Below are 17,130 nucleotides of genomic sequence, written 5' to 3' on the forward strand. Positions count from 1 at the left end.
CTCTTAAAGTGCTGCACTTAATATGTGAGCAAATTTGGAAAACTCAGCAGTGACCACAGGGACTGGAAAAGGTCGGTTTGCATTCCAATCCCCCAAAAAAGGATATTGCCAAAGAAGTTTCAAACTACTGTCCAGTTGTACTCATTTGACATGCTAGTAAGGTTATGTTCAAAATCCTTTAAGCTAGGCTTCAGCAGTGTGTGAACTGCTACTTCATATAATTTTCCATAACTTCTATTTAATTTTTATGATCATGAGAAACATTGTGGGGAATGGTCATTAGCAGGAGAAAAAGTACAATAGGCAGAAATCTCAATACATTTCTTAAAAATAATTTGATTGCTCAAGAAAGGAAAAATATCCTCATCTGCTAAGTAGAAAACAATGGAAATGACTTTTCTAAAAGATAAACAGGAACTTGAAGTTGTGTCATCTGTTGTTATAAAAATAACTTCTTACTTGGGGATCCTGATATAGGTTAATAAGAAAATCTCAACATTTTAAATGCATAAAAAAGGATGAAGAATATTACAGAGAGTCAAGCATATGTTACAGTTTCTCTGTACCTCTGATCCCTGCACTGAAATATAATGACTTTAAATTAAGGGATGTAACCTTAAGTAAGAATGGATCCTGGTCTTCATAGCGGTGGCTGTTAGGATTCAGGCTTGAACTATATTGTCCATTTGGTTTCTTGAAGCAAAAAAATTGATTCATTTAATAGTCTGATACTCTCTATTAGGAAAACTTGGCGCACGCCATTTGTAGTACCTAAATAGCCACTGAGTTCTTAACTGACTCTACGTCTTGCTAATTTTAGAACTCAAGTGCCAGCCATACAAATACCAAGATAACAGGAGCTAAGAAATCTACTCACGAGCTAAGAGAATTACTCAGGTTTTTCACCTTTTCCAGCTGTTGTCTTCTACTAGACTTTTTGGAGTTTTCCTTGTGATTCAAAGGTCAAGCGAGGATTTGAGGAAAGTGCATATCCTGGGTTGGAAATTCCTGGGCTCTGGTGCCTTCCTTTTTAGGATTTCCCCCTTCAATTTATAGCTCATGTGTTCTCTGACAACTCAACCTGATGAAATAGCAGGTTTCTGCTTGAATTATTCTTCCCCTGTGCCGTATGAAGTGGGAAGTGCCTTTGGGGAAAAGGCAAATAAATATGGATCTGATGCAGTGGCCATTTATTCTTTCAAAAGTTGAAATATTCCATGCCACTGCCTGCCTTTGGACATTCTAAAGTGCCTTCAACTTGGTTTATATATTATTTTATAATAATTATTTGTAGAAGAGTTAGCCTTATATAAGCTATTTATCTTTATCACATTCTGAACTCATTTTTTCTCCGATGGCATCTCTCCATAGCCTTCCAGCTTTGAAAGTTCCTTTGGACTTGAATCCAGATGAATTTTTGTTCCCTATCATGGTTAGCTTCATCTTTTTGCTGTGATTTCAAAAAGATTTTCTCTTTATACTCAAGTAAACTGATTTGGTATCTCTTGGCATGTACTGCCACATACCAGTTCATTCATTCCGCCAATATTTATCACCTATTAGTGCCAACTCTTAAAAAGATTTTCAGGGCTACAGCAGTGAGCAAAACAATAAATTTGCATTAATATTATAATAGGAGACCTATTTTATAGTTAGAAGAGAGAAAACGAAACAAAAAAGTTTAAATGATCTTAGAAATAATAAGGTACAAGGGTTATAAGTGCTATGGGGGAAAACAAAGTGGAGAAGGATATTTTAGAATATATTTTAGTGGTTGTTTTTTTTTACTTTCTTTCTTACTATCACTATCACTTTATAAATATACCATAACTGATAAGAATTCAAAGTAGCATACAAATTCCCTCCTTATGTTTATCTAGAAGAATCACAACTTATCAGTGGCATTAAATATATCACTCACTTCTGTGGTGTTGGGATTTTTCTGGAGGTTTTTTTTTTTTTTTTTTAGTAATATAATATCCTTCCACAAAAATTCTCCCATGACTTTTAGGAAAGTTGACATTTCATATTTTATATTCTTCAGTCTATGCATGAATATTCATCAGTTTTTCTTCAAGAAAATCCCCATGCTTGAATCTGCATTTTTTTACTGTGCTAAAAAAATTTCAGCCTTTTTAGAAAAACAAGTAAGGTGGTTTTGTTTACTTACAGTGAAACAAAGTGGAATTTAAAACCAAGTAGAAACAACTCCTTCCAGAGTTACCAGGACTCCACTGATGCATGAACTCTATTGGTCAGATAGCATGCTGAAAGAATGCCATGAAGAAATTTTCCTTGTCTTTGGAATAGACTACACGTTTACACAAGTGTGTATATATGCATGTGTATGTGATATTAGCACATTTCCCAACAATTTGGTTTTCTTTTTGCTTTATGTTAAAAGTTAGTACTGATATATACATGAAATATCAGAGAATCAAAATTAATTCTACATAGTGACAAGGAAGATTATCTTATTCTTAGTGATGAACAGTATATTAATTGCTGTAGTTTTCATGTTTTAGTCTTAAATTAGCCTCTCCTTCTATCTGCCTCATATAATCCCTTGTCAACAATTCTTCATTTTAAAATAAGTTTTATTTTATTTTTTTAAATTTAATTTAATTTTATTTTATTTTTTAGTTTTTATTATTATTATTTTTTTAAATTTAAAAATCTTTAATTCTTACATGCATTCCCAAACATGAACCCCCCTCCCACCTCCCTCCCCATAACATCTCTCTGGGTCATCCCCATGCACCAGCCCCAAGCATGCTGTATCCTGCGTCAGGCATAATACACACCGAGGAAACCAGAATTGAAAGAGACACATGTACCCCAATGTTCATCGCAGCACTGTTTATAATAGCCAGGACATGGAAACAACCTAAAATAAGTTTTAAAATAGAGAAAGGTTAAACTAGAGAGAGGTTCCCTTGAAATCAAGTATTGTATCTGGGACTCCTGTGTAGGCTGCTGATTGCTCCCTTGCTGATTCTTCATCTACCTATCCTTCTCTTGCATTTTCCCTGCCGCCTCCTCCTTTTGCCTTTTCTATCTCTGGACAAAGAAAAGTCAAAGTTCTGTCACCTTTCACTGACTCTCAGGCTGCGTCCACATTATACTAAAAACAGCACAGTCAATTCAGCTGAACATCTGGTCAATTCAGTCACACCATGAGTTTAAAAGATGTCTGTTCTAAATCTATTGATTGGTTACAGAAGATGAAGTTGTAAAAGTGATAACATGGAATAGATATAAACAGTCTGACTCAGTCTGAGCTTGAGCCAGATAGGAGCACAGACCTGTTAGACCAGTGAGCCCAGTTCCAGTCTCCTGTTCATTGTCCTGTTTCAGTGTTTCCGATTCACCTCTGCCACAACGCCCTGAAGCTGAAGGGGACTCTGCAACCCTATTCTTTTCATTCATTCATCTCAGTTTCAAAAAGTGATTGGTGAAGATAAGAATGCAGGGTCTTCTGAACTTCAGAATCCCAGTATTATGGAACAATAAGGCAGGAGTAGAAGCTGGTGTTTAGCCTATCCATTGCCAAAGTTTGGTCAGTGAATTTCTAGCATTTTCCTGGAGTTGTCTCAGAGTCTAATAGGTTTGAGTGCGTGTTCAAGGTGGGTGGGAGTAGGAGGTGGGAAGTGTGACTTAAAGGATGCTTAATAGACTGTATTTTCTACCCCTCCTGGGGGCACAAAGGCCCACTCCCATACACATATAGAAACATGGACCCATTTCATGCACTGGTTCCGGTTTTATCAGTTTTATCTAGCATAGTTCCATAAGGGATTATTTTTGAGAACATTTCTTCTAAGAAACTATTTTAGCCCCAATAATGTAGTTCAGATCTGTCATTTTACAGACAGAGGTAGTCACAGGGCTGTGACTGTCCCAGGGTAATGCTGCTATTTAAAGTTCATTCTATACCTTCCAACACTGAAGGAAAGCTTGCTCATTCAGTAATTGAACTGAATCATAAGAACTTTCTGGGGCACAGACCTCTGTATAAATAGGAAAACTAAAGAAAAGACAAAGTTGTTCATTTAAGGAATGTGCTCACTGCAGAGGCAGAAATTGCTCTTGTTACCTGTTCAGCTTCCATCACATACTCACTTCATTAGGTCTAAATACTCACTCATTCATGCATTACAAAAAGTTGATCATGTATATAACATGCATCTAATATTGAAGTCATGAATATGAGAGAAAAAATAATATAGTCTCTACCTTTATAAAGCTTACATTTTACTGATAAACTGATACATAAAATTATCTGTATATGTACTTGAAGGCATACATGTTTTTAATTTGAGCAATAATAAAAAATAGCTACTATTTTTTGAAAGTTAGCTTTTCTGTATCAAGCTATGTAAGATGTATAAGATATGCATACTTTTTATTCTATAAGATAGTTAATATTTCCATTTTACAGGCACTTAGAGGGTCGTGTGCATGTGTGCCATTCTGCAGTTGTGTCTGACTCTCGGTGACCCCATGGACTATAGCCTGACAGGTTTCTCTGCCCATGAGCTTTCCCAGTCCAGAATACTGGAGTATCGCCCTCCCCCAGGGGATTTACCTGACCTAGGGATCGAACCTGTGTCTCTTATGACTCCTGCATTGGCCGGTGGGTTCTTTACCTCTAGCACCGCTTGGGAAACCCCACTAAATAACATATCTAAGGCTTTACCACTAACTAAATGCTTAATCTTGGAGTGAAATTCAGATTGGTCCATTTCTAAACTCTTAGCTAAGCGTAAGGGACTTTCTGTCTATAAGAATCACCAATAAAAGTTTTATAAGGAGAACACGTTGGTTTTGAATTGACACATTGGGGAAGGTAAGGGGAAAGCATAAATGGATGCAGCGCTATGTCTAGGTTTGAACATTTAAAAAGGCAATAGGAATGTTAGAGACGTAACATTTTACCTATTCCATATTTTTACCAACAAATTATGCCTAAAAAAGCGACATTCTGAATAATAATCAAATGTCTTTCAAATGGACCAAAGTATGTAACATATGTAAATCTATAATGGACCAATGAGGCAACCCTGGAATTTCAGCTTCTGGAAATTAGATACTAATGGCACAACTTTGCTCCACAAAAGTATTAAATCCTCTTGAAGTGCTCCACACATTTGCAAACTGTAGCTAAAGCATGGCTCTTTGAACACATTAACACTTTTATTTTCTTTCGCTGTCAGTTCTTGGTGTTCAGTATTAACAGGAAACAATTACAGATGATTAGTTAAGCCTGTATCTCCAGGCACCTAAAATAACGCCTATGTCTATAAAGGGAATGACTCTATAAGCAACTGCTAAGTCACTGCTAAGTTACTTCAGTCGTGTCCGACCCTGTGCAACCCCATAGACGGCAGCCCACCAGACTCCCCTGTCCCTGGGATTCTCCAAGCAAGAACACTGGAGTGGGTTGCCATTTCCTTCTCCAATGTATGAAAGTCAAAAGCAAAAGTGAAGTCGCTCAGTCGTGTCCAACTCTTGGCGACCCCATGGACTGCAGCCTACCAGGCTCCTCCATCCATGAGATTTTCCAGGCAAGAGTACTGGAGTGGGGTGCCATTGCCTTCTTCACTATAAGCAACTAGTAAGAAAAAAATAATTTCGAGGACTGATGAGAAGATTTTCCTGATACCTTTTTTTAAAAAGCCATGATTTGAAAACAACTGAATCTAACATTAAGATGACATTAATCTAGCCTCTAAATTTTGCTTTCGTAAGTATACAAGTCCACGTTTCATATAGCCTTAATATGTTTACTATGATAATTGGTACAATTTATGTCTTATACATTTTTGTTCATATGAAATAACATTTTTTATTACCGGTGGTATGATATTTAAATAGATCTCAGTTATATAGTTGGTAATGTTTATTTTATCAAATTAATATATTATTGATTATAGACAAATTATTATTTTATACATTCCTTAAAAAAAGGCAGTGCTGGTTCAGCTATAATTCTGTGTCTCTTAGCATTTTATATTATCCTTAAAAAATATTTTGAATATATTTAGACATGAATTTTTAATCATGTATCACTCATGCCCATATGAAGAGAAAAATATAAGCAAAATAATTTGCTTCACTTTTCACTTTCATGCATTGGAGAAGGAAATGGCAACCCACTCCAGTCTTCTTGCCTGGAGAATCCCAGGGACGGGGGAGCCTGGTGGGCTGCCGTCTGTGGGGTTGCACAGAGTCAAACACAACTAAAGCGACTTAGCAGCAGCAGCAGAGTCTAGCTTTTGGCTAGTACCTCCAAGTACACAAAACTGTGTGGAAGCATGAGTGCAATGCCTTCAGATCATGCCCGCAGTGCATATGGGAAACACACAGAATAAAATAGGTCCATAGCATAAGTATCACAGTTCACAATGGAAACATGCAGAAAAAGCTTTTCCCCCAACTCCCAAAGCAGGTACACTTGGCCCTTCATATTCACAGGTTACACATCCATAGATTCAACCAACCATGGAACAAAAACAAAACCAGAAAGTTCCCAAAAGCAAAATTACAATTTTCTGCGTGCTGGCAACTATTTATGTAGCATTTTCATTGCATTATGTATCATAAGTAACCTAGAGATGATTTTGCAGCTAGATGAAAAGTTATAAATGATGTACTAGAGGCATAGGTTAACTCTATTATGCATCTAATAAAGTTCTAAATTGTGGGCCTTAGAGTATGTATCTGAAACCAAATATGTGCATTTGAACAAATGAAGGATTTTGTTAAAATCAAATTCTGATTTGGTAGATCTGGGATAAGGACTGAGATTCTGCATTTCTGGTAAGTTCTCTGGTGTCCCCCAAACTGCTGGTCTGCAAGCTACACTATATATACGGAGCAAGGCTGTAACTAGAGCATTCTCTTCCCCTTCCTGGATTTGAAACCTCTAGTCTTCTCTACATGTTTAACTCTTCTGGTCAAGTTTTCTGTTTTGTTATGAATTGAATTGTGTCCCCTCCAGAAGAGATGTTGCTGACCTGGCTGTCAGGAGCTGTGAGTGTGACAGTGTAGGGAAATAGGCTCCTTACAGATGTAATCAAGTTAAGACGAGGTCATTAGGATGCACCTCAACTGACACAACTGGTGCCCTTATGAGAAGAGGGGAATTTGAACATAAAAACTCAAAGGGAGACCACCATGTGAAAACTGAGGTAGAGACTGGAATCATGCGTCTACAAAACACGGAGTGCCAAAGATCACTGGATGTCCCTAGAAGCTGAGAGAGAGGCATGGGGCAAAGTCTCAGGGTTCTAAGATGGAACCAACCCAACTGACACCATTGTTTTGGACTTCTAGCTTTCAGAACTGTATGACAAATTTCTGTGGTTTTAAGCCTGAAATACTTTGTTACAAAAGACCTAGGATGTATGCTGTAATGTCATATTGCTATGATATTTAGCATAAAACTTACCCATGAGAGAATGGAAGGAGACGGATGAATATTTTTCTTTTTACTTTTCTTTGTAAATAGTGAAGGGATTTAAAATGATTCATATCTTATCACCCACAACAATTTTTTTTTTAATCAGTGAATCATTGTTTACCTAGAATGTCAAGAATGTTTAACTTCATCCTGAAAGTTAAGCATGAGAAGTCTTTATGGGGATTTTTTTTCTGACATAATTTACTTAGTTTGTTTTCTACCCAACTACCCCCTTTGCACTGATAATAGTGGAATGACCTAAAACTGCCCCATGGACTACAAAACTGCTGATATAGTTATGCTTCTAAGAAATTAGGCCTTAATTTTTCTGATACACAACTTATAAAGATATTGAGTATATTTTTTCCCCTTTTTGGTAGTGAATCAAACAGACATCAGTTCTCTGAAACTCTTTATTCTTGTTCTATTCCTGCTGTTTCCTGGCGCTTTCACACAAGTATAGCTGTGTAGGCAAAGAAGGATGAAATAATTTTTCTTCTCTCAGTTGCATGGAAAACAATTATTGTCCTTTTCTCTGTAGAAATGGGGACATTTGGTGGAATTAAATAAGGAATCCAAGGTAATATACCATTAAGAACATTTTTGTCTTTAATATCCAAATAACCATCCTAGAGGGAGCATGATAACACATTTTCATAATTTAAATACAAGTGATTAATTGCAGCAGTGAAAGTGATATTTGTTGTTCCTATTGTTTTGGAAAAGTGCCTATCATTAAATACTTTATCTAATTGAACACATAAGCACTGGTAAAAGACATCATTTTATTTCAAGTGGCACTTTGCAGCTAGGAAAAAAAAAAAGAGGAAAAATAATAAACTGTGCCTGTGGGAATAGATTATGCCAAGGAAGAACAAGAGACTAAATTCAACTTAATTTATGGATGTTGGGTTCTTTCTATTGATCTTTGGTGAATATATTTAACTTAAAGCATTTTGCCCTGGATTTTCCTATAGTAATGAATGGTGGCATAAGCACGGCACCTGAATCGGTTTAGCTTGTGAGGCAGATGCTGCGCAGCACCCGTTCAGGATGGAGGCACTCTTCCTTTCAGGCCCTGGGAATCTTGCTTGCTCAGGGCTTTCAGCTGAGTCCTTCTGATGATGTTGATGCATCCAAGGCCACACCTGCTCTCAGGAGGGTTGGAGAGGCAGCCTCTATCCCGTGACTGGTCAATGTAGGGCATCAAGGCCCAAACTCTCTGCCTCAAAGTGAGACAACCCTGAATCCACAGCTCCCTGTGGGGATGGTCCAAGACCTTGGTTGTAATTGGACCACAGTTTACCGTGTATCCTGTGTTCTTCACTCACTAAATGATGTTGACCCTAGGAATGCTTCTGGCAAAAATCTCAGAATCTCAGTGTGTTTTTCAGGTAACCAAGTTTCAACCGCTTGTAAATTAAACCAACATGATATAAATAGTCAAGGATACTGAGTAGTGATAGTGAATACTGGTACTGGTCAGTGATACTAAATACTGATAGTGAAGGACTCTGATACTTAATCTAATATGTATATTAGATAAAATAATGATCTCCCCAAAGATGTCTATGCGCTGATCCCTGAAACCTGTGAATATGTTGCTTTCCATGTCAAAGGGACTTTGGAGATGTGATTATCATTAGGATCTCCAAATAGGTAAATTATACTGGATTATCCACACAAGTCCAATATAATGTCAAGGGGCTTTAAAGTGGAGAAAGGAGGCAGAAGAAATCAGAGAAAGATATGTGACAATGGAAACAAAGTCAGAATGATAAATACGAGAAGGTCTCAAACCACTGCTGCTGGCTTTTTAAGACAGAGAAAGGGAGTCACAAGCCAAGGAATGCAGGGCAGCCTCTAGAAACTGAGAAGTCAGAGCCTACAGCCTCCAGAAAGAAATGCAGCTGACACTTTGATTTTTAGGAATTCTATCCCAAAGAACTGTAGAGTAATATGTTTCTGTTGTTTTAAGCCATGAAGTCTGTGGTCTTTTGTTAGAACGGCAATAGCAAATTCCACAGTATATTTCCTATGCATGTTAAGTTGTGTAAACTATAAAATTAGCATCATTATTTCATGGTCACTAACACTGGATAAAATGGCCTGCCTGGGGAACTGAACTTGCTCTGTGTCCATTCTTCCCTGCCTGCCCCATTTTGGTGATCACATGTTATCCTCAACCCTAAATGTTTACAGTGTGATTTATAGCCAGCAGGATCATACCTGGCTTTGTCTTGATAATGAACCACAAATTCAAAACACAGTGGTGTTCAAATGAGAGTGTTACAGTCTTTGTAGTTTTCTGGACCTGGGTTCAAATCCCAGCACCGTGATTTATTGGCTTAGTGGCCACAGTCAGTTGTCCAGCTTCTCTGAGCCACCTTTCCTCATTTATAAAATTGGAGGGGTGTGTGTGTATTATGGAGTTCTTATGAGTATTAAATTACATGTTCTTACACATTGGTGCTAAACAGGAACTGAATAAACATTAGTTATTTATATTATTACAACATGGTTCAATGATTTATTCATTCAAGAAATATTTCTTGAGTTCTTACTGTGTGCTAAGATTTGTTTTCCCAAATTGCTGAATGATCACATAGAGATAGAACTGAAATTTGTCTTCAACATTTAAGAAGCTTAGGTAACAGGTACCTGTTACTGTATCCACAACTACCATGTCTTCAACATTTAATAAATGAATTAATTCATTAAGAAATGGCTTGGACAATTTTTATTCAATGTGAACTGACCATGTTACCCAATGGATTATAAAAATACCTTGCACCAGCCCCAAATATGTAAAACACACACAGAGCAACTAAAGAAGACAGCATTTTCCCAAGAGTGCTTGGGGAAAAAATGTGATTGTAGTAGACTTCATTGAAAATGCAGGAGAAAACTCTAGAACATTTGAGGTTATGACCTAATATGTATTTTTACCCTTAGGTTATTCGACTAGAACAGCTTATGCACATTCAGTGTTTCATTAAAAGGCACATTCCTGCTCAGAGACATAACAGATATATTTGCAGTAAAAGAATTTTATTTATTTTCATATTACAAACTCTGCCAGAACCACATGGAAAAAGACCAAAGGATTTATTACTTTTAAAATCCATTCATCTAGTTTTGAAAGATTTTCTCAAAATACCAGTTGAAATGATGTTGTTACTTTCAGGTCTTACTGAAGTGCCTATAATTAAAGTCATCAAAGAAACAATTATCAAAATATAAGACAAAGAAAAGTATAATTATATAAGTTCAATAAATTGTATGCAAAGAAATACCTTTTATTAATGCAGATTATTAGAAAAAGGAATTTGCAGAAACTATTTTGTGAAATGTAAAGAGTCATTATAGGAGTGAATTTAGGTTTAGTGTTTGATTATAAATAACCTTTAAACATTCTTTTTTTTTTTTTAATTTACGAAGAAAGGACCCAGCAAAATCAATCATGTAAGAGTAAAGAAAGAGTAGAAAATATTTTCCTTAGTTGGCTTGTGTTACGATAAAGTCTCTATTCTCAGTGGAGAATACTACCATTAATAGATGCAAACAGAGTTAACATAATTCTTTAGGTATTTCAGCAGATTCCAAAACCAATTCCACAGTATTATACTGTTAAGGCCAATGTAAATTATTTATAAAATTACAAAGAGAAGTGACACAGCCTTCAAAATATGCTAGCTAGACTTCTCATTTTATAGAAAAGGAAGTTGAAGTCTGAAGTGATATACTACAATCCAAATGATGAGTCATCCCAAATTAGAAAGCCCAGTGTTTAGTTCCGGGCCCTTGTTTTTGAATGCTAATGTGTTGTCCAAATTCATCAGCACCTTACTTAACAGGCTTTGTTCAAAATGCCTTCTGGCTACTTTCCAATATCCAGTCCACATTCAAGTGAGATTTGCTTCTAAAGTTTCCTGGGAATGTGACTCAAGATTTTGAAAGTAATTCTAAGTAAAAGTAACAAAATGTTTCCAAGGCAAGTCAGCACTGTCTAGAGCAACACTATCCAATAAAAATCTTTTCTAATAGATACATTGAAAAAGTAAAAAGAAACAGATGAATAAATTTTAGTAATCCATTGTGTGTAACTCAATATATCAAACATAATTATTTCATGTAATAAATGGTAAAAAACTAACAATATTTTATAGTCTTGTATTCATACTCAGTCTTCAAAACCAGTGTGGGTTTTACCTTTATAACATGTATCCATTTGGACTAGATTTATTTCAAGTGTTCAGTAGATAATTGTGCCATGTGGCTCCCATATTGGACAACATGGATCTAGAGTGATTACCATTTAAATTCTGCATTAAAATTAAACTACTTCAGTCTAATTATAAGCATGAATAACTTTGAATAAATAAAACTGGCAATTTTTATTCCCTAAATATTAGAAATCACTCTATATTCTGGACTTCATATAGCATGTATATTGAATTTCTTGTGTTTCTTCTGTTTTGCTTCTATTTATCTCTCTTCTTTTCTGCCATGTCTGGGAGAATTCCTCTAACTTCTCTTTTAATTCATTGGCTTAATTTTCCATAGTATCTAATAAATTCTTCAAGGTATCTATTGCATATTTAAGTTTGATAATTTGTTGTTGTTGTTGTTTGACTGAGACACTGTTTCTTGAGCTCAGATGTTTCTCTGATAGATTTATAGGGTAAATTTACACTTCAGTCTTCCTGATATTATAAAATGTTCATTATTACTTTTCCCTTCTTTGGACTTATTTCATTTTATTACTTAGGATACATTTCCCTTCTTTAATACTGTGTAGTCTTTGTATAATAAATATTTAATTGGCAATTTGTTTCACAGTGCTGTGGCAAAAATATGGAGTACATGTGTGGAGGTCATCAGAGTGGCAACATATCTCTGGCATGAACAATATATAAATATCCCATTTTCTCAAAGGCTGAACATCCTTAGAGTAAAACATGATATTAGAACTCTACATAGTGCAAGGTCTTTGTTATAAAGAAGACTGTAATCAAACCCAGTGAAAACTAGGCTGATTCTGTTGTCAGGTGTGTGCATCCTTGTCATTGTGCCCAAGGACAGAAAATAACAGCCCCAATGTTGCAAAAGCATGTTGTATGTTTTGTACCTTCATATTAATAAATGTGGTATATTTGGCCTAAATTTTTGTTTTAACAGACCACCTGGCAAACCAGATAACCAGATGCTGTGCAGCGAACACTAAACTGTGATCTCTGAAGGTCACTGGTTGATGAACAGCCAACTGGATCAGGTCAGTTTAAAATGATTGGTTTGGTCTTTTTGCCCACTGCTTTGTGAATCCTTATGAAGGAAAGTCTGCAATTTTGTTACCATCATGTAAGTACCTATTAGATGTTATGTGGTTTTCTGTTAAGAATAGTTCTTATCAAAAGGGAAAAAAGAAAGTTTCTCTTTTCTTTTGTTTTATTTGGTGGTTTATATTACTTGTGTGGTGCGGAGAGGAAATATCTAGTTAGGACTAGGTACTAACTAACTAACCAGGTACTAAGTCTAAGAAGCAGGCTGGGGAGTCTCACAGTCTCTGATTGGCTTGCCTGACTATGCTGGAGGTTTGCCTGAGGCAGATGGCTATTCCTCTTCCAGGACTGGTTGAATTGCCACAGCCTAGATATTGTCACGATTGTCTGTCTCCACCACATCTTGCAATAGTTGCTCGCTGTTTCTGCTTTTCCCTGTTTTCTCCTACCTGTCATGGGGTCCTCTCCATGTAGCAGTGACTGCCCGGTGTTCCACAACATTATGAACCAGACACAGACAAGTAAACTCTAAGGGTTTTCATTGACCAGATGGTAAATTTCCATTCCATGAGGGAAAGGCAAGAAAAGAATTTTAAAGCCTTGATATTGCAAAATGCTTCCTGATGTCATTTCAGCGGTGATTCTTCCTATCATATTGCGATCCAACAAGATTCCATTAAATAAGGTCAGAGGTGTATAAATGTCCTGTTATCTGGTTCCTCTGCACTCTCCATCCTTGGACCACAAGTACAGCATTATATTTGAGATGACCTTGGATTACATTGATCCCATAGATCCCAGGGGATGTGTTCCTGCAGAAAGGCATAAATGAAACATCTGTAACACCATTCCTGCTACCTTCAGAGGTGTAACTGAGATGACAGAAATACTCTAAAATATTTACTAGCTTCCAATAAGCAAAAGTCATTAAACAAATGTTTGCCCATTCACAGAAAATATTCATCTTAAAAACATGTTGGCAAATTAGATCAGTCCTTTGCAAAAAAAAAAAGCACAAAGGATTTAAATTTTGTACTTGAATTTGCATGTTTGCTAATTCATACTGATTATAAGTGTAAGCATCCTATAATCAATACTTTATCTTCATTATTTTAGCCTTCAAAGTTTTAACTAATAGTCTTCTACATTTTTAAATATGATGGTTATTCTTTTATTTTGTATTTATATAACAAATGTAAAGGAATTTAGAAAGGAGGAATGTTTAGTGTTAAATGGAATTAAAATCTTAAAGTTGAAAAACATGCTAAAGAGCACTCACAATTCTTGACTTTTTCATCAGCTCCAATTTCAAATATTGGTTGTATGATAACTTTACTCTTCCCTTTCTCTGCCTTGAGAGAAAGGCTGGAAATATTTTAATATAATGAAGCCTTGTATTCTCTCTTTCAATTGATTCTCAGAAAATGCACAGTTTCATTGTATGCCCAACATGCAGAATTCTTTCAAGGTGTTGATGTTTTTCTTCAGGCATGCATTTAATAATATGAAAGCCGCTTGATTACTAAAGACTCAGCTCAGAAAAGAAACTGATTTCATCTTCTCAGATCTGTGGTTTCATTTGTAAAATGCTGAAAATTTGTATTCCCTATGCATGAAAAATAGCCTGACACATAATCTTTTATTTACTCAACACAGAGTTTCCTATTTTGAATCTGTGGATTCTAATAGGATCAAATTGTTTTCCCTTGTGATGATCTTTTAATGAGGATGCTATGTAATTGGAGGAGTAATTGATTCAAAAGAAATGGGAGTCTCTGAAAATATGCTAAAAAGAACTCCTGAAACTATTTACCTAAATGACTCCAAGATTATACTTTATATTCTAAATGAAGATAAAAACAATACACGATGCTATTTTTTGCTCAAAATATTTTAAAGCATTGTATTTGAGGCCCAGTGAAAGAAGAGCTGGTTGAAAGCTGTTTGTAGGATTGCAGCAATAGAAGCATAAGCGTAGAGTTCAGGTAGAATGAACAGGGATGTCAAAAAAAGGCTTCTGTCAGGAGGAAAATTCTCAACCCTGATAGTTCTCACTTTCAATTATAGTACAGATCGAGTATCAAGAAAAGGCTGCAATGAAATTCAAGTGCTGTACTCAGCTGACAGCTATTCTTGTGTTGCTTTCTCTTGTAGCAAATTCGTCCTTCCAGGAGCTATCTGTCATGTAAAAAGGCTTCCATTTATGCATGTTGATTTTCCCTCTTTGCAGTGTGTTATTATATGTGACCAACTAACTTTTTCCTTGAGTCTGTTTTGTATGACAAAGTAAGATTCTGGACATTCAAAATTAAATGGCTTGCTGTTTGTTCCATTTCCTATAACTTCCAAACAAGCTTGAAATATGAGAAATACAGGTAAGACTATCTGAAGGATGATGAACCTTAATAGATCATCATTTATTAAGATGCAGAAATAGGTCAGCAAATACCATTAATACTCCACTCTACTAAACCAAAGGAAAAGCCGTTAAGATAAAGCTCAGCAGAAGGTGAATATTTTCCTTTCAATTTAAGTATGTAATTATTCTATAACCGTAGGTATTTAAACTATATGCTATTATTTCATTTGCAGTTATATATACCAGTGTACTAAAACTCAGTGATAAAGGAACTTAATTTTTTTTTTAATTAAAAAAGTTTGTTTTCTCTTTGGCTGCGTGGGGTCTTCATTGCTGCATGCCGGCTTCCCCTAGTTGCAGTGGGCTGGGGCTGCTCTTTGTGGCACTGTGCTGGCTTCTTATTGCAGCGACTTCTCTTGATTGCAGAGCATGAGCTCTAGAGTGTGCAGGCCTCAGCAGTTGTGATGCATGGGCTTAGTTGCTCCACAGCATGTAAAATCTTCCCGGACCAGGAATTGAACCCATGTCTGCTCCATTGAACCCATGTCCTCATAACCACTGGGTCATGAGGGAAGTCCCAAGGTATTTTATTGAAAAGTTTCTTATCTCTAATTTTCATGCAAGGGGACAAAACTAAAAGAAACAAATTAATCCAAGAATTTTTTTTTAATATAGGCATTTGTAAGTGTAGTAAAACTTTACATTTTCCCTTCAACAACACATGAGACTGACTACATAAAAATATAGCATGATGACACTAAGTCCTTGATTAGTTAATAAAAGTTAACTATGCTTAATATTGGAGAAGGCAATGGCACCCCACTCCAGTACTCTTGCCTGGAAAATCCCATGGATGGAGGAGCCTGGTAGGCTGCAGTCCATGGGGTCCCTAAGAGTCGGACACGACTGAGCGACTTCACTTTCACTTTTCACTTTCATGCATTGGAGAAAGACATGGCAACCCACTCGAGTGTTCTTGCCTGGAGAATCCCAGGGACAGGGGACCCTGGTGGGCTGCCATCTATGGGGTCGCATGGAGTCGGACACGACTGAAGTGACTTAGCTGCAGCAGCATGCTTAATATTTATTCTCTGTTACTATGACAATAAAGCAATAAAATAGCTGATAGAAATCCAACCAGTCCATCCTAAAGGAGATCAGTCCTGGGTGTTCACTGGAAGGACTGATGTTAAAGCTGAAACTCAAATACTTTGGCCACCTGATGCAAAGAGCTGACTCATTTGAAAAGACCCTGATGCTGGGAAAGTGAGGACAGGAGGAGAAGGGGACGACAGAGGATGAGATGATTTGATGGTATCACCAACTCAACGGACATGAGTTTGGGTAAACTCTGGGAGTTGATGATGGACAGGGAGGCCTAGCATACTGCAGTTCATGGGGTCGTAAAGAGTCGGACACGACTGAGTGACTGAACTGAACTGAATTTTGGTCAGAAGGTTTAAAACCAAGGAGTAGCACAGAATTTATCAACAAAATTAAACTAAGCATGCTATTCAATTGAGGTTTAAAATGGTACTGGGCATTGAGATTTATTTTATTATCTCTTAAGGTTATTTTCATTGAATTACATGAAGTTAACTATATTTCAGAATATGAATTTTTTCAGACAAAATTATGTAAAGGGTAAACACATGGGCTCATAACTGATGAGTATAATAAAATATTTTTCTCTTGACCTTTTCTATTTTATCTAGTTTCACCATCTATTTGAGGAAAAGCTCCTAAAAAGCCATTTAATAAATAATAGAGTATCCCTTTCCAAAACGCACAGTCCTAAGGATTTAGAATGTGGTACTGAGGATTAGAAAGAATCTACTTAGGAGGGAAATTATACAGCAATTAAAGCACTCTACCACTACAAATTCTATGTGGGGTTTTAAAAAGGGATTCTATTTAATTCCTTAAATACTGCAGTATTGAAACTTGGAGTATGATGTTACCAAAGAGATTATATTATTAAAAAGATTGGTAAAACCCAGTTACCAGTATGAGAGAATAACACT

This window comes from Capra hircus, chromosome 4 (assembly GCF_001704415.2).
Source record: "Capra hircus breed San Clemente chromosome 4, ASM170441v1, whole genome shotgun sequence".
Classification (NCBI taxonomy): Eukaryota; Metazoa; Chordata; class Mammalia; order Artiodactyla; family Bovidae; genus Capra; species Capra hircus.